At 41.5% G+C, this 19,481-nt stretch overlaps 1 protein-coding gene across 5 annotated transcripts in view; it reads left to right on the top strand.

Annotated features, from left to right (window-relative positions):
* SLC25A21 (solute carrier family 25 member 21) overlaps positions 1–19,481 on the top strand; it is a 526,466-nt gene that overhangs the window by 312,545 nt on the left and 194,440 nt on the right. The gene's annotated exons all lie outside the window — the stretch shown is intronic.

Genomic DNA, 19,481 nt, shown 5'->3' with positions numbered 1-19,481 from the left:
AAGAAAATACTATTTGACAGATAAAATGTGAGCAGTGAAAAGCATTTCTCGATAGAGGTCATCTGAAGGTATATAATATTTTACTGCCGTCACATGACAACCATAAGGAATGATTTGTGACTTAACTGGTGAGCAAAGGAAATTTATCAAAATGATGTAAAAACGTAACTCTGTCTAAGTAAATTATGACAGCAGACTTCCACTTGGCATTGCATATAGCAGATTGCTATTTAATAGTTAGCATTTTGGTGTGAAACTCCAAAATTTCAAGTAAACTTCTTTAATGGTGCTTAAAGAATTTATTCCTACATCTGTTTGCCAGTGCAGAGTGCCATATTTCCTGGAAAATGCATTTGCTCTTAAAGGGAGATACAAATCAGGGCAATGTATTAAGTCTGTTTACCAAGAGAAAACAAAACTTGTGGGTTTTAATATGATTTGGAGCATTTTTTTAGAAAAAAATTAAATCTGTGACTAAATTACTGAACTCTATTTTTTCAAATTAAAAGCTCTGCAACTGTAGTGAAAGTTTCCATTTATTTGCATTGTGTCAATTCCAACAATATGCCTAGGATGGAGCTTAATAGCAGAAGTACCATCCAACAGTGATGGTCAAGCAAACCCTTACGACCACAGTTAGGGAATACTTGATGAGTGAGGCTGGTCATTGAATGGACATGTTGCTTAATTTACCTGAAGAGGCAACCGAATCTAGGCTGGTGGCTGAAAGCAAGGGAAGGTGTCTGTGACATGCAAATAATATTACATTTCTGATAGAGAAGATGAGAATGTGGCCTCTTTCATAGTCAGCTTTTGCACCTATAACAAAATTACATAGATTGGAGGCTGTTTTGGAGGGTGGAAAGCTCAAGATCAAGATACCAATTTGATTCTTGATGAGAACCCTCTACCTGTCCTGAGTAGACACTCACATTCTTGCTGTATCCTTTCTTGGTGATGGAGAGAGGAAACACCCATGTCTTTCTTCTTATAAGAACACAAATTTCATCATCATGGGATCCCCCATGACTTCATCTAAACCTATTTCCTCCCCACCCCCACCAAAGACCTCACCTCCAAATACAATCATACTGGGGGTTAGGGCCTCAATATGTGAATTCCGGGGGAGCCACAAACATTCAGTCTATAACAACCTCAAGTTACCAAACCCAAACACAGAAAGAAGGAAATCCAACTAATGTTCAAATGTAAGGTATGTGTAGGCTCCCTGTTGACTCAGTGGTGAAGAATCCACCTGCCAATGCAGGAGACATAGGTTCAATCCCTGGGTCAGAAAGATCCACTGGAGAAGGAAGTGGCAACCCTCTCTGATATTTTTGCCTGGGAAATCCCATGGACAGAAGAGCTTGAGGGGGCGTGGGTGGCTACAGTCCATGGAGTCACAAAGAATCAGACATGACTGAGCAACTAAACAATAAGGTGTGTGCACTCCCTGGACCATCTTTTATATAGAGTTCAGAAACTGAAGCAAAACTCGTCCTTTCCTTCCTAATTTTTATATTAACTTTCTTTGAAAAGCCAGAGTATTGTTATTAAACTCTCTGAGGAATATATAGTCTTTTTCATTTAATGCTAATTTCCTAAATTAGCATTGTGTTCAAATGAGCAAGGAGAAGTAAGAATGATTTAAATGAGACATGATATTGACATTATGGTTACTCATTCATTCCTGCAAGCCTTCATTCATTCATTTAGCAAAGTATATTGAGCATCCGGTGCATGTGGGTTCTAGGTTAGCTCTGCCCTCAAAGAGCTCACAATTTGACGAGTTAATAGGAATCTCATCACAGTGAATTAAAAAATGTCATTTCATGGAACTGGATTTGACTAGGGTATTTATTGAAATGTACCAATTCATTAGAACTTTGTCTTCTTTTTATATAGATATTTTTATGGAAAGGGAATTCACTGATTTAAATTTGTCAAGTGCTCTTACCTAACTTCCAGGGACCCTGAAAGAGAAGTCAGTGGGATAGTGGATGGTATTTGACCTACATGACAATAAAAACTATACTGAATACAGACTCACAATCATGAAATAAACTGAAAGCCCCAAACTCTTGTAGTTGACTGAATCAAAGTGGAATACACAAGATTGGAACCATGTGTCAGGGGGGCACTAACACACAAGTGACAGGGAGGGCACAGGACAGACTAAATTATTGCTGAAATCATCACTGTTATATTGCACAGGAGATGTCTATGCTTCTGAATAAGACAGACTGTAAACTATAAAGGATAAAACGTGAAACCACAGAGCATTAGTGATTTTACCAGGTTACTTTCCTTGATGAGAGTCAAGGGCATTGGGTTCTAAGTTGTTGCAAGCATTGTCAAAGTGGGCATGGGTTACACCAGGCCAAACCTCACGGCTTCAGTTTTTTGTGGGCTGTTTTTGCCTCTCATAGGATATTATTGCTTGAAGAATGGTACAGTGAATTAATCTGAGCATGGAAAGGCCTCATTTTCCCCAATATCCCATGTGTTGTGAGTGAAGTCGCTGAGTCGTGTCTGACTCTTTGCGACCCCATAGACTGTAGCCTAACAGACTCCTCCGTCCATGGGATTTTTCAGGCAAGGGTACTGGAGTGGGTTGCCATTTCCTTCTCCAGGGGATCTTCCTGACCCAGGGATCGAATCCAGGTCTCCTGCATAGTAGGCAGACGCTTTACCATCTGGGATGTGGCAAAATCAATAAGTCTAGTTCTTTCTTTTTGGGTTCTGTTTGTACCTAATCCTTTTCTTTGTTGAATGAAAGATGACAGATTCTAAAAATGTATTTCCAAGTTCTTTCTTCACAGGAATTTTTTTCATTTTTTTTTCACTCTGTAAATTACTGATTCTGTTACCCCTGGCTGGAGGGACGGGGGAGGTGGTAGTGTGACCTAAGCCCAAGGGTCAGGACTACCTGGCGATAGCTGGAGAACCGGAGTATATCCGTCTAGTGGTAGCTGGTCTCAGAGGAGCCTCAACCACTGCCAGATTCCCTGTCTGAGGCAGACAGGGAGAGGGAAGGTCTTCTGGCTTCTCTCTTCTCTCTACTGTCTCCTATCAGTGCTCCTAGATGCTAAACCCATGGAAGCCTGGGAGGCCCAGCTCAGCAGAAGGTGGTCCCTCTGAATAATAGAGCAGAGGACAAGGGAAGAGTGAGAAATGGTCTGCAGACAAACATTCAGAACTGACACACTGTCATTTTAGTGGGATTTGGAGAAAGAGCTGACATAAACATGCATTTTCTTCTTTTAAATTGAGATGTAATTGACATATTAGTTTCAGGTGTACATAATGATTCAATGTTTGTATATTTTGCAAAATAATCACAATAAGTCTAGTTAACATCCATTACCACACACAGTCACAATTTTCTTTTTATTGTGATGAGAACTTTTGAGATCTACTCTCTTAGCATCTTTCAAATGTACAATATAGTGTCCAGTTCAGTTCAGTCACTCAGTCGTGTCCGATCTTTGCAACCCCATGAATTGCAGCACGCCAGGCCTCCCTGTCCATCACCAACTCCCAGAGTTCACTCAAACTCATGTCCATTGAGTCAGTGAGGCCATCCAGCCATCTCATCCTCTGTTGTCCCCTTCTCCTCCTGTCCCCAATCCCTCCCAGCATCAGGGTCTTTTCCAATGAGTCAACTCTTCGCATGAGGTGGCCAAAGTACTGGAGTTTCAGCTTCAGGATCAGTCCTTCCAATGAACACCCAAGACTGATCTCCTTTAGAATGGACTGGTTGGATCTCCTTGCAGTCCAAGGGACTCTCAAGAATCTTCTCCAACACCACAGTTCAAAAGCATCAATTCTTTGGCGCTCAGCTTTCTTCACAGTTCAACTCTCACATCCATACATGACCACTGGAAAAACCATAGCCTTGACTAGATGGACCTTTGTTCACAAAGTAGTATCTCTGCTTTTGAATATGCTATCTAGGTTGGTCCTAACTTTCCTTCCAAGGAGTAAGCGTCTTTTAATTTCATGGCTGCAGTCACCATCTGCAGTGATTTTGGAGCCCAAAAACCTGAAGTCTGACACTGTTTCCACTGTTTCCCCATCTATTTCCCATGAAGTGATGGGACCGGATGCCATGATCTTCATTTTCTGAATGTTGAGCTTTAAGCCAACTTTTTCACTCTCCACTTTCACTTTCATCAAGAGGCTTTTGAGTTCCTCTTCACTTTCTGCCATAAGGGTAGTGTCATCTGCATATCTGAGGTTATTGATATTTCTCCTGGCAATCTTGATTCCAGCTTGTGCTTCTTCAGCCCAGCCTTTCTCATGATGTACTCTGCATAGAAGTTAAATAAGCAGGGTGACAATATACAGCCTTGACGTACTCCTTTTCCTATTTGGAACCTGTCTGTTGTTCCATGTCCAGTTCGAACTGTTGCTTCCTGACCTGCATATAGGTTTCTCAAGAGGCAGGTCAGGTGGTCTGGTATTCCCATCTCTTTCAGAATTTCCCACAGTTTATTGTGATCCACACAGTCAAAGGCTTTGGCATAGTCAATAAAGCAGATAGATGTTTTTCTGGAACTCTCTTGCTTTTTCCATGATCCAGTGGATGTTGGCAATTTGATCTCTGGTTCCTCTGCCTTTTCTGAAACCAGCTTGAACATCAGGAAGTTCATGGTTCACATATTGTTGAAGCCTGGCTCGGAGAATTTTGAGCATTACTTTACTAGCGTGTGAGATGAGTGCAATTGTGCAGTAGTTTGAGCATTCTTTGGCATTGCCTTTCTTTGGGAGTGGAATGAAAACTGACCTTTTCCAGTCCTGTGGGCACTGCTGACTTTTCCAAATTTGCTGGCATATTGAGTGCAGCACTTTCACAGCATCATCTTTCAGGATTTGAAATAGCTCAACTGGAATTCCATCACCTCCACTAGCTTTGTTCATAGTGATGCTTTCTAAGGCCCACTTAACTTCACGTTCCAGGATGTCTGGCTCCAGGTGAGTGATCACACCATCATGATTATCTGGGTCGTGAAGCTCTTTTTTGTACAGTTCTTCTGTGTATTCTTGCCTCCTCTTCTTAATATCTTCTGCTTCTGTTACTAACCATACATTACATCCACAGGACTTATTTTATAATGGAAGTTTATACCTTGTGACTATCTTCATCCATTTTCCTCAACCCCCACCCCGCCTCTGGCAACTACCAATGTTGTACTCAGCATCTATGAGTTTGATTTTTTATTTTTTAGGTTCCACATATAAGCGAGATCATATAGCATTTGTCCATCCTGCCTGATTTGTTTCACCTAGCCTAATGTTCTCAAATTCCATTCGTGTTGTTGCAAGTGGCAGTTTCCTTTTTTTATGGCTGTGTAGCATTCCATTGTCCCATGGACGGAGGAGCCTGGAAGGTTGCAGTCCATGGGGTCGCTGAGGGTCGGACACGACTGAGCGAACTTCACTTTCACTTTTCACTTTCATGCACTGGAGAAGGAAATGGCAACCCACTCCAGTGTTCTTGCCTGGAGAATCCCAAGGATGGGGGAACCTGGTGGGCTGCTGTCTATGGGGTCGCACAGAGTCAGACACGACTGAAGTGACTTAGAGCAGCAGCAGCAGCAGCATTCCATTGTATATATATATGATGTATCACATTTTCTCCATCCACTGTCCAGTCATCCACTGATGGACCCTTAGGTTGCAAGCATGCATTTTCAATTCTGTTATGTTTAACAGAAACATGCTTTGCATTTTGAAAGATGATTAGAAATTGTAAGTAATAAATCCTTTATGGAAAGATTTTAGGCACTGTAGCACTTGGCTTTATGAGAAATCATTCATTTTCCTCCATATAAGTGTAGCTCTAGGGATAGACCTAATGTGAGCATAGGCTATCACATGAAAACAGCCTTATTCTAAGTGTCCCCACCTGATCTGGCAGAGGAGATTTGGCTAAGATACTGTAAGCACAGCAGTTAAGTAGAATCAAGGTCTCCTTTGAGATTCTCCCCAGAGACATGCATGTACATTGTTTCATAGTTCTGTTTTTATACAAAGAACTTTGTGTACAATTGTTGTTGGACTCCCAGTTAAGAACCTGTAGCTACAAATGAGGAAAGACTTTATTTACTTGTATAACTAGGAAGACTAAAGGTAGTTTAGTTTCTGGCTTCTTATCCTCGAGATTTATATAAATAAAATAAAATAAGTAAAAATAAAATAATCAGTAATATCTCATACATTTCTCATGTTGTTTCTCAGTCTCTGTCTCTCCCTCTTTTCCTTGAGCTTTCCTTTCCCTACATGGGCTTCATTTTTGGTGTGGCTTTTCTCACTTGGCACCAGCTGGCCTCACCAGCTTCAAGCTTACATGTTCCTTGGTGCTTGTTTGTATTCTCTCTGATACAGGATTACCTAGTATTTAAGAACTCTGGCTCTAGAGTTAGGCTGCCTGGGTTTAAATTCTGCTTCTTTATTATCCATGTAACATCAGTTACTTCCCTGTGCCTCAGTTTTTCATATCTTCACATAGAAACAGTAATAGTACCTACCTTACTGTAGGAAATAAATGACTATACATATGCATAGTCTTATATATAACATACATATTTATATATATGGGGCTTCCCAGGTGGCGCTAGTGGTGCAGGAGACGTAAGAGATGTGGGTTCAATCCCTGGGTTGGAAAGTTCCCCTGGAGGAGGACACGGCAACCCACTCCAGTATTCTTGCCTGGAGAATCCCATGGACAGAGAAGCCTGGCAGACTACAGTCCATAGGGTCGCAAAGAGTCAGACACAACTAAAGCGACTTAGCACACACACATGCATATATGTATATTTATTTATAGGAAATCATGGTGTTTAATACTGTGTCAGCAGAGGAAATGGGAACTGCAAAGACAAATGGAGTTTATAAGGTAGTCAGGGAAACACTATGGAGAATACAAAATGTGAGAGAGGGGAAATGTTTAATAGGGAGTCAGGAGGTTTCAGGTTTCCAAGTTGGAAGACTTGTGTTACGTGAGCACTGCATTTAAATCCTTCCTCAGAAGGGTGTTTGCAAGTGGAGAGTCCTCCTGGGTCTGAGGACAGGAGAGCATCAGTTTTATCTGTGAGTTCCTGTTGACGTTACTCTACACATCACCTTGGGTCTGTGCACTGACATCCTTAGGTAACCCCCGAGGGATGCACAGTGCCTGGCCTCCAGGAGGGGCCCAGTGAATGCTGTTGAACAAACAAATGAATGAGTGTTGGGAAACAATCAGAAACGAGAGCCCTATGAGTTCTGTGGCCAAACTGGAATGTCTAGAAGTGAATAATATGCAACTGTTTTCTTCATTGAAAAACTGATGATTTCATGAAAGAGATATGGGAAATAAGGATCTGTTGAAATAAAAAGGGAGAGATTACTTGATAATGGTGGTGGGCAAAACGTTTCAAGCTTGTAGTGGAGGTTTGGAGATGGGACCGGATAACAAGGAGATGAGAGGGTTTCCAGGAGGCATGTCACGATGAGAGGTGGGTGGAGTGAGCCCGCGCACAGCACTGAAGGCGCCGCTGGAGGACAGGTGACAAGCTTTGAGATGACAAGTAATTTCTTGGACTTCACCTAGAACAGCGCTGGCTACTTGAAATAAAATACATTCTAAAAGCTATATTTTTTAAAGTAAAACATTTTATAAAATTAATTTTAACAGTATATCTCACCTAACTATATCTCATCTGGAGAAGGCAATGGCACCCCACTCCAGTAATCTTGCCTGGAAAATCCCATGGACGGAGGAGCCTGGTAGACTGCAGTCCATGGGGTCGCTAAGAGTCGGACATGACTGAGCGACTTCACTTTCTCTTTTCACTTTCCTGCATTGGAGAAGGAAATGGCAACCCACTCCGGTGTTCTTGCCTGGAGAATCCCAGGGACGGGGGAGCCTGGTGGGCTGCCATCTATGGGGTCGCACAGAGTCAGATGCGACTGAAGTGACTTAGCATAGCAACTATATTTTAATTGACCTCATATATCTAAAACATTATCGTAGCAATCATGTTAGTCTCTGGAAAAATGATTGAAATGTTTTGCGTTCTTTTTTTTATACTCAGTCCTTGAAATCTGATATCTGTTTTACACTTAGAATACATCTACTTATTGACAGTCACATTTCAAATGCTCAATAGCCATACATGGTTAGTGGTTATGGGATTAGACAGCACAAGCCTAGAGGGCAATGGGGAAAGGACTTCTTTATGGGGAAAGGGAGATGGTCCGGTGGTTCCTTAGTAAGAAAAATACTCTTGCTTAAAATAGGTTGACAGTTGCAAATAAGCAAGACCCTAGGTAGGAGGGAATTTTACTACATGTGCATTTGATGGTCTGTCCTGGTGTGGAAAGAGTGATATTCAAAACCCCACAGATTTATCGAAGTTACACTCCACGGGGGTTTTAGCTTACATCCCCTTCACACTTTTATTCCCAGGAAGGGAAATGGCTCATTGTGCTTCAGGAAGACAGAATTACTGAGATGTTCACTATTTTGCCCAGAGTCATTTTTCATCATTTTTGTTTTGTTTCATTTTTGAATGGGACATAAATCAGTTGCAAATGAACTGAATTGGCCATCCTATAAAGACTGATCTTTGCAAACATGTCCTGTCAAAGAGATGTGCGGCACATCTTTTGGGGGTGCTGGGGAAGGCAGGGAGAAGTAGGGGTGAGGTGGCGTCCTCACAGTTTATTGCACAGGCACAGGTACAGGCTGCCGGTGAGTGGACAGGCCGATACACACCTCAGCTTTCATCTTCCTCACATCAGGACTTAACTTGCACTGAGAAGTCTTATCATACTTCTCCTCAAACATATTAATCACTGTGTGAATTCTAAGGTCTCACATGGCTTGAAAATTTGGCAGCCATGTGTTGTTATATATGTGCTTATGGGGCTTTTACTCAAGCTGCTGAGATTGATTTACATTCTGTCTCTCTCTGAGGCTCCCAAACCTCAGACCCCCTGAATCCGAAACTCTGGGGGTGGGGCCTATGGATATTTATGTTTAACACCCTCCTGGGTGAATCTTAAGCCTGACTGGTCACTGGGTCAGCCTTTGGGAACCATGGCTGAACACCCTACAGGCAGTTCTGTAAAAAAAAGTCTTTATGTAAAGAATTCTTTTCGTGTGTGTGTGTGTGTGTGTATGTTAACTATCTCATTAACCTGTGGTTCTCATTGGTTTTATTTCTGTAAACTGCTTTGTTAGCAATGACGGGAAGTGGAAGGGCAGTTTCCTTGCGGAGCTCATTCTGTGGTTTGTGAGAGTGATATGGGAATATATTATCTCCAGCCAGAGAAAACACACTCTGTCCTACTGAGAGAGGTTACAGGGGCAAAAAATCAGTGCCAGGCAACGGGAGGGGAGTGAGTGTCGGTTGTTACAGAGGGAAGGTGAGCGGCCCTGATGAGTAAAAATGATTTAGAGGTATAAGCCCACCATAAACTTTATTAAAAAGAGAAATCTGAGGACAGGCTCTGGTGAGAGGCTGCTTGGTGGGGAGCCCAGCGGAGAGCGAGGGACTGGGCTGGGGACCATCCACAGCCTTCCTTTACAGGGGGAGGGGAGAACAGCAGTGAACTTGAAAATGAACACTTAATTTAGAGGTTGGAGAGGGGACGTTGAGCAGCCACTGAGGCCAACAGAACAGCAGGGTGGAAACAAGGAATGAAATTTTTTTTCTCCCCAATAGATCCTTAAAAAAAAAGAAAAAGAAAGAAAAGAAAATCCTTTTATAATTGGGAGAGAACAGTGGAAAAAATTCAAGATGGAGTTTAAAGTCAAGGCAGTAGAGTCTATAGATCTAAAAAAAATTATGGAGCGGCTGAGAGGGTTATTTCCATATGTTAATGATTTGTCCGTGGTATAAAACATTAAGATCACATTCAGGGTTAGACCATGGTTATGCCTGATTTCTCACCATGCATAGAAATCTGGGGCTAGACCACTGTCATGGCTTGTTTCTAACCATGGAGAGAATGTGTCTGAAGTAAAGCAAGCAAGGAGTAGAACCACATTTTTATAAACTGTATTTTTGTTTCATCTTTGTCCTTTAGCTAAATCAATCAATGGCAACTTATAATAGCACAAAATGGTTACAGAATCCTGAAAGGATCCTGAAAGTTGTGAGTAACTTCAACTTTGCTTTTGAAGCTGCATGAGCATATCAGGATTTTTCTGGGATTTGTTTTATTTAATTGAAATGTCTTTCTGTACTTCCTGAGCCAAAGCCAGAAAGTCCTGGGTGGTGGGCACACCACAGATTCACATAGATGCAGTGTGTCATTTTTTCCATGCAGTCATCATTTGAGATTTTATTTATTGACATAATCAAATAAAAACTGTGCACAGGGTGGATAATATATTTGGAATGGGTAGAGGTGACAATTAATTATGTTCTCCTTGGCATATCGTAGGGCGGTAGTGAATATGTGTTAAGGGAATAAATGCTTTAAAATGCCATTTCCCCCCACCTAATTGCTTTATTACAAATTAAATTTGTCATTGCCAGTGAGTTCAGGCAAACTTTAAAAGGTCCTATGTTTGTATAGTGATTTAATTAAAAAGACTAGTATAACCTAAGCTTGACCCTAAAACAAGAGAAAGTAGTCCTATTTTGTGCACTGGTAGGAATGCTACCTGACGTTCTAGACAGGTGTGGATTTCTGGAGAAAGACAGAAGGATGGGGGATGAGAGCCCGTAACCCCAGAAAGAAATTTCATTAATATTACTCTTGGGATTTTTACTTTGACAATGTTCTGCCTCTCTTTGGGAAACAAGGAACCCCATAAGCACATTATCTACACTGTGGAAAACTCAGGAGGGCCCTCAGTAAATAGATTTGCCCCTCCCTCATGTTCAGTAGTCCTTCCCACTGAACACAAATCCAAGCCATTGGTTAAGAGTTTCCTAATCCATAGTGAATGCTACATGCATGTGGGCCTTTGCTGCTACTGGACAGTTTTAATCATTTCTCCAGCAGCCCAATAATAATGAAGAGTAGATAGAAAGAGAGGCTGTCTAAGGACCCGGTGCTCTGAAACATTGAAGAAAAAATTTGTCTCAAAGATCTTATGTAGAATAATCTTGCTATCATAGGCTACAATTATTTTTCAGACTTATTGATAAGGGAAACAAATCCTTTCTTTAAAAAAAAAAAAATCCACGGAAATTCCCTAGGGGATAAGAGTCCACACTCCCAATGTAGGGGGCCCAGGTTCAATCCCTGGTCAGGGATCTAGATCCTGCATGCCACAAAAAGACCTGGTGCAACCAAATAAATAAATATATATATATAATAAATATAAATATATTTAAATAATAAATAAATATAAATATATATCAGAACAGATCAGTCGCTCAGTATTCTCCAACTATTTGCAACCCCATGAATCGCAGCACGCCAGGCCTCCCTGTCCATCACCAACTCCCGGAGTTCACTCAGACTCATGTTCATCGAGTCAGTGACGCCATCCAGCCATCTCATCCTCTGTCATCCCCTTCTCCTCCTGTCCCCAATCCCTCCCAGCATCAGGGTCTTTTCCAATGAGTCAACTCTTCACATGAGGTGGCCAAAGTACTGGAGTTTCAGCTTCAGCATCATTCCCTCCAAAGAAATCCCAGGGCTGATCCCCTTCAGAATGGACTGGTTGCATCTCCTTGCAGTCCAAGGGACTCTCAAGAGTCTTCTCCAACACCACAGTTCAAAAGCATCAATTCTTTGATGCTCAGCCTTCTTCACAGTCCAACTCTCACATCCATACATGACCACAGGAAAAACCATAGCCTTGACTAGACGGACCTTTGTTGGCAAAGTAATGTCTCTGCTTTTGAATATGCTATCTAGGTTGGTCATAACTTTCCTTCCAAGGAGTACGCGTCTTTTAATTTCATAGCTGCAGTCACCATCTGCAGTGATTTTGGAACCCCAAAAAATAAAGTCTGACACTGTTTCCACTGTTTCCCCATCTCTTTCCTATGAACTGATGGGACCGGATGCCATGATCTTCGTTTTCTGAATGTTGAGCTTTAAGCCAATGGTAATGCATTTCATAATCTTGAAATATTATTTCTAATTTCTTTTCTTTTATCTATTTTGTAAATGGAGGTCTTTTTTAAATCACTCGCCAGAGGAGCATACTATTTTTATGACTCACATTGTGGAAATTTTGTAAAATGTTTCATTTCCCCTTAATTTATGTTTTTGTCTAAAAAAAAAAAACAGATTTGGTATCTGTTTAAAGTACAGTAGCTATTATTCCTCAACTAATGACATGGGCTTAGTTAGAAGATTCTCCCTTAGCTAACACATAAGGACACGTCTCTCTTCTTTCTGCTTACCTGCAAAGGCTTCTCCTTCTATGAGGAGCCCAAGGAGGATGAGGCAAAGCATCTTTGGATTCTTCATGCCTGTCAATGGGCTTTTTCAGACATTCTTTTTTTTTTTTTTTTTTTAAGCTGAAAGGTTAAATTATTCTTAAATGGCTTTCTTATCTTTGTCATGGGAAAGTGAATTGCTTCTAAAGTGAGTATCAGCATGATGACTGCTTCCTCTGTTCACCTCCCCCATCCCGCCCCTCAGTCCCCAACCAGGGTTTTATCTCAATAGCTTTAAAATTTTCAGCAACTTCATTAATCTACTTATTTAGCTAATACCTATGACAGGTTCCCCTGTCATAGGTATTAGCTAAATGAGATATTGCCTTAACCATGGTTTAGATTCCCATCTTGTATTATTAGAATATCATATGAGTATAAAGCATAGGATTAAAATAAACTGATTTGGGATTATTTTGATTTAAAAAACAAATGGGATTTTTAAAGTTTTTTTTAAAAAAAATGCATTCATAAACTTTTCTCTATCATCTGTTTTAAGTACCGGTTTTGGGGGAAAGAGAGAATTTGGAACTAATAACCATGTCTATTTTCAGCAGCTATCCAAAGGCTATTTGAGAAAAGCTCTAACTCTAAATTCAAGAAGTACAGTAAAATTCAGAATGTTTGCTGTTTATTTGACTATAGCACTTATTTTAAATGATTTCTGGTTAAACCCTAAGCAACATTACCAGTGAAAATAAAATTGTCTTATCAGGGATATTTGCTCCTCACCTGTATCTATAGTCTGTCATAGAGGACTGGAATATCCCTTAAAAGTCTTGTGTCACGTAGAAAATATTTTAGTTACTTACTCGGGCTCTTCCTATATCACGAGAGAACCCTGAAAGCATTGAGAAGGAAGCTGCTTGAGAAGAGAAAGCACAACTGTGAGCTGACCCTTGAAACCTGGGGACCTGGCCATGGGAAAGCTCCTTTTGAGCTGAGCGTATAGTGGGAATGAAGAATGACATCAGAATTGCTGGGGTTGTAGCGCAGTTGAAAACTGTGGTTGTTGTGGACATGCTGGAAGATTGGTTTTCCTTTCCAAAAATAAAAAAAATCAAAAATTTCTTTAGAAAAACTTAAATTCAAGGCTGATAATGTAATATCAGAACTGTGAACCTTGACCAAAAATTGATAAAATTGTTTAAACATTCCTGGAAAATCGATTAATTCTCAAAATACTCTTATTGAGATAGCTAAAATAGCCTGTATTGCTTTTTATTTGCAGTCAGGGCACAGTTGAGATTTAGTTTTGACATAATGAAGAAGTTTGCAAGATGATAAATAGAGCTGTATATTCTCTGGATTCAACTCTACATAGTCTGGGCCAAGTTCCTACAGAATAAAATTTTCCCATTTGGGGGTTATTGAATAATATTTTCTCCAGTTTTGAGTACTGAATACGTTACATACTTTTATAGGAAAAACAATCCAAAATTAAGCTGAATATCCTCAATTTTTGGTAATCAAACTCTATCTGGGAAATGCATTTCTCTTTTTTATAAAATAGATACAATATGGCAAATGTCTATCAGATCTAATTGAGTACTGCTGAAGTCTCAAGGAAAAAGAGTCTTTAGAATTTAAACTTCTATATTTGTGTCCTTTTAAAGTCTGCAAAGTAACCAATATACCTAAAAAAAAATTTTTTTTCAGACGTCCTAAAGTGAGAACTGATTAGAATTCTGACTCATTTTCATCCTAAAAGGATAGATTGACAGAAACGATCCGCTGTAGACAGGCTTTAAGTGTCAGGCAAGAATGTGATTAACATTAGCTCAGAGAGACATCTAATCAAGCAGGAAGATGAATGCAGGAGCCCAGCATTTTAGTTCAACGCTGGTGGCTTGAGCAGCTGGAGTCAATGGAATGCTCTGGGACTTGTTTCTCACCTGGAGATTAACGCTATTCCCCTAAATGATCTTGGAGGCTTCTTCTAGTCTGATATTCTATGTTTCCAAAGTCAAGTCTTCATGGCTAAAAGTAGCGTGATCTTGGTACATGCCCAGCAGTGGGATTTCTCTATTCCTTGAACATGCCAAGCTTTCTCCTGTCTCAGAACCCGTGTGCCTGCTATCCCTTCTCCTGAAATGACTGGCTCTATCTCAGCCTTCAGACCTTGGCTCACTTGTCATCTCCACTCAGAGTCCTCCCTGGCCACCTCATCTAAAGCGGCCTCTTGTGTTTCTCTCGCTCTCATTGCCCCATTTATCTTTGCTCTAGTCTTCTGATCTCATCATGTTGATTTCTGTGTGTACTTGTTAACTGTCCAGCTCCCCGGAATGTAAGCTGAGACCTTCTTTTGCTTACTGATGTATGTATGCAGTGTCTAGAAGAGTGTTGGCACAAAGTAGGTGCTCGATAAGTACTTATTGAATGAAGGTAGTTTAAAAATTGATGCATGTATATTTTTAAATTATGTATTTGGAAAAATAAAACAAACAAAAACACTAAACCTGTCTTTTGCTCCAATCATGAGCCAATCTTCACACAAGGGCAATTCACGTACTTTATGGAATTCACATATTTCTTTTGGCCACATAACCTGGGCATTTTATACAGCATATGCTGTATTTTCTTCAGTGCTCAACTTGTGGTTTATAGCTTTATATCACAGAGAATTAAAAATGATTTTCATATATTTACTCTGTGTCAGTGAATTTTCCAGGACCTCTGCACCAGCTGCTCCTTTACTACTCTTACACCAAGAAAGTTTCATCTAGACCCAGGAGAGCTGTGTCTCCCTCAGTCCTGTCCATTCTTCTCTGCCAAGGTTCAAGGGTCTTTTTTCCTTTCCAATGCAGGGATGACCCCACCCACTAGAGTATAAAGAGGACTCTCACGGGTGATGAGAAGATTGGTGAGAATGATGCTAGTGATGGGTGGGCTTCTAGCAGCCAGCCTGGACACTCCCTAAGGAAATGTTTTTAGTGCAGACAATATCATATTTTTACTTGCACAGTTCAAGAGGCTAGTTTTTTTGTTTGTTTGTTTTGCTTATTTCTAATGAATAATGCCAGATGGAGTAGGGAGAGATTATTGCATTGCTCAGTTAACTGGCATACCTCTTCTTGAATTAAAAAAACATAGAAATCTCTTTTCTATCAGGATTTGCTAGGTATCTTAAGCTTTTTCTTTTTTTAAGCAAACAGGATTAATAGAGCAGTAGTGTCAAGCATGGCTCTAGCTCCATTTCAAAACAAAAATTATGCGTGACTTCCAAAAGTAATATTTTCTAGTCTCTTCTTCTGGAATCTGAGAGAGGCAGGGAAGGGGAAGGGGAGGGTGGAGGAAGAGGGAGAGGGAGAGAGAGAGATTTATTAAGAAAATGTTAATCATTGCTTCTGAAGTAATAATCTTGGAATACGTTTTGGCCCTTTGCTATGCTTAGTCCTAAGAATCTCACATTAGCACTTCTGCTTCCTTTTTATTAGTACATATTGAAAATTTGAGTAGATTATTTATTTGACTTCTTTTTAGTACAAAACAGAGAAACTTTTAGGTTAAATAGAAAAAGAAAAAGAAATGACCTCGAAATTTATCCTCAGGTTGAAAAATTAGAAAAGAACTGTTGTTTTACATTTTGATTTCCCAGAGTGTGAGAAAACTGTCCCTGTCCAGATGCTTGCCAAGTTCTGAGAGAACATTTAAGAGTGTTTTTGGGTAGCACAGGGAGATAGTCGGGGTCTTGTATGCGTGTGTTCCAGGTTTCAAACTGTAACAAGGGAACAGGAGAAAAGAAGGAAGCATTCCCAAATCAAACATAACTCTCAGGAAATGAGCCAGAACACCTGTGAGAGGTCAGGGGTCAGAAAAGACAAACTCAGGGTTCGCTATTTTGATCACATTACACAAAAGAAAATGGTCCTAGATAGTGGACAGAAGAAAACCTGGAATTGTATGGAGATGTTAGGAACTAAGGATTCTGTCATTCTAAAACTCCTTTCTCCCATGACTCTATGATGTTTCAAAAAATATTTTCAGAATTGACACTGAAACTTTCTGGTGGTCTCTTGTTGCTTAAGCATCAGGTTGAGAAGTTATTTATCTCTTTCTCGTAACTCCCAGAGGCTCACTTCTGGGAACCCTTGGAGGCGGATTCTTTGGCCAGTGCTTACAAGGCTCTTGGCGGGGTGGGGGTCCAACAGTCAGAGATGGAGAGACATCAGAGCCCTGAATCATGGGCAGTTCACTTCTATGGGGAGAAAAGAGGTTTGCAAACGTTACTTCATGGGACCTCCTAGGGAAAAAGAGGGTGTTTTTTCCATTTCATTTCCCAGCTCCAAATTCTCCGAAATCTGCTTGATTTTTGCCAGGTGTCAAACTATAACCCTCCTTGTCAGCCGCAAATGACTAATGATTAGCCTAATGACTATGCAAAGTTTGAAGCTCACATTCACATTATAACTTACTGGCTACACTGTGTTTTCATAAATTGTGAAAAAAAAATTCTTGCCCCCAAAAGCCAATAAAAACAAAGTTTTAGAATCGAATTGCAATATTCATTTGCAGTTGTTGACCCCGTAGGTACTCAGGGAGAAACAAAGTGGGAGCTGGGGCAGCCCATCTTCAGGGCTGTTGTTGGCCAACTTGGCAAGTGATGCCAGTGCCCTTCTCCTGGGGAGAGTTAAGTGATGTCAGCACTGCTGGGCAGAGCAATATTTGACCCTTAAACTCCTTCATATACAGGCATCTGTTTTCCTCTTTTCACCATTTTTTGAAGGAAGCAGGAGAGCTGAAATATCTCATACATTTTTTTTTTCTTTTGCAAATTCCCCTACATAAAGTCGGGGCTTCCCTGGTAGCTCAGCTGGTAAAGAATCCGACTGCAATGCAGGAGACCCTGGTTCGATTCCTAGGTCTAGAAGGCACCCTGGAGAAGGGATAGGCTATCCGCTCCAATATTCATGGATTTCCCTGGTGGCTTAGATGGTAAAGAATCCGCCTACAATGCCGGAGGCATGGGTTTGATCCCTGGGTTGGGAAGATCCCCCTGGAGGAGGGCATGGCTACCCACTCCAGTGTTCTTGCCTGGAGAATCCCAATGGAGAGAGGAGCCTGGCAGGCTACAGTCCATGGGGTTTCAAAGAGTCGGACACAACTGAAGTACTGAGCACAGCACTGCTGCTGCTGCTGCTAAGTCGCTTCAGTCATGTCCGACTCTGTGCGACCCCATAGACAGCAGCTCAACAGGCTCCCTCGTCCCTGGGATTCTCCAGGCAAGAATACTGGAGTGGGTTGCCATTTCCTTCTCCAGTGTATGAAAGTGAAAAGTGAAAGTGAAGTTGCTCAGTCGTGTCCAACTCTTTGTGACCCCGTGGACTGCAGCCTACCAGGCTCCTCCATCCATGGGATTTTCCAGGCAAGAGTACTGGAGTGGGGTGCCATTGGCCACAGCACTACATAAAGTCAATTTAAAACTTTAATTGAATGATGACCACTTGGTTTGCTGGCCATTTACTTGTAGGTTGCTGTTCTCAAAAAAGCCTTTGCATCATGTTCTTTTCTTTACATTGTGTGTAAGAGGAGCGAGACCTCAACAAGTTTTCTCCATATTTACTCCTGGCCCCCCACATGTGCCTTGAGAGCCCATAAAAACAAATCTGCCTCTCAGCCGGCCAGTTGGTAATGGGATCTGGAGCCTTTCCCCACAAGGTCACCTGTTTAAATAGAGACTCCCAGGGTACTGCCTGAAAGGTGTTTCCATCCTCCAGCCTCATGCTTCCTGGCTCGGTGTCTTTTAGGAAGTGAGCCTTCCAGTGTTGGTCTGTTGCCCATCTCCATGGCAATAAGAAATCAGAAGACCCAAAGCCAGGCATCTCCAGACCTCAGGTGTAAGATAAACCACACTTTAGACTCTACAGGCAAACAGTTTCCTTTAAAATTAAAATAGAACTGTGTTCCATTTGGCTACTGGAGTGCATGATAGTTACATCAAACAGTGGTAAATGTGTAAAGACCCTGTGGAAATGTGAGGGCTGTAAAGATCATTGTGAAAAAAAGATGCCAAGAGTTGTTCACAGGAATGTAATGGCCTTTTGCACCAGCAGCAAGCTCTCTTGGACAGCACAGCAGACAAGCCTCCCCCACATTACATGAAAAGAAAGCAAGCCAAATATTTGTGACTCTCACTTGTTCTGATTCCACATTTTTGTGTGTGGGGGACATGTTTCCAACATCCAGCATTCCTTCTCCATAGGTCTGTCTCCTTTTTGCCCCTCTGTCCCACAATTAAGCCCCATTCCTGCCTCATTCAAATTCTAGCCAAGTTCACTCAATAAGTGGCTTGTGTGCCCGCCTCTGCTGTGTCACTCTGTGCCAAGGTGTGGGGATCCCAGGGCTGCTTTGCCATATGGATCACCTCCTGTGTCTGGCACAGCTCTCGCCAGCTTCATATCTTTCCATGGTGGTGCTAGTGGCCCCCTTTTCACTGACTTTTCCCAAATTAAGAAAGGAGGGAATCTTGGCATCAGCAAATTCAGGGAGGCTGTCCCTGCAGCGCCCACTAGCAGAACTAGCAGTCGCCAATAGTCTCCCTCTCTTTTTATAAGCCATGTCCAAGCAGCCAGGACACAAGGGGTATATTGAGATCCAGATCAGGACTGGCCTGACTGCTTTCAAATCAAAGAATGAAGTTGGGGTAGAAACAATATACAGAAGGACAAGCTCAAGAGAGGGAGAGCAAACAGAGCCAGCAGTTCCTGGTCAGGGTCATAAAGCTCCTACTTCCTTTACAGACCAACAATAAACAGAGTCAGTCATCAGTCAGTAAACATTCCTCACAGGCAAGTGGGGATTTGTGTTCGAAGACACCAGATTAGATACTGACTTCCCCACTTTGCTTTTCCTTCCCTCCCCCCTCCCCCCCTCCCCTACCCCCCACTCCCGACGTAACAGGGATCCTCAAGAAACCTCTTTGTGAAGTTAACCAGGGTTTCTCAATCTCAGCTCTACTGACACTGTGCGCTGGTTGTTTCTTTGTTGTGTGGGGTCTGCCCTGGGCATTGTAAAATGTTTTATCAGCATCCATGGCTTCTACTCACTAGATGCCGGAAGCACCTTCTTCCCAGGGTGACA

Source organism: Bos mutus, chromosome 21, assembly GCF_027580195.1.
Source record: "Bos mutus isolate GX-2022 chromosome 21, NWIPB_WYAK_1.1, whole genome shotgun sequence".
NCBI classification, from domain to species: domain Eukaryota; kingdom Metazoa; phylum Chordata; class Mammalia; order Artiodactyla; family Bovidae; genus Bos; species Bos mutus.
The sequence above is the reverse complement of the archived record's forward strand: the minus strand, read 5'-3'. Positions and strand labels throughout refer to the sequence as shown.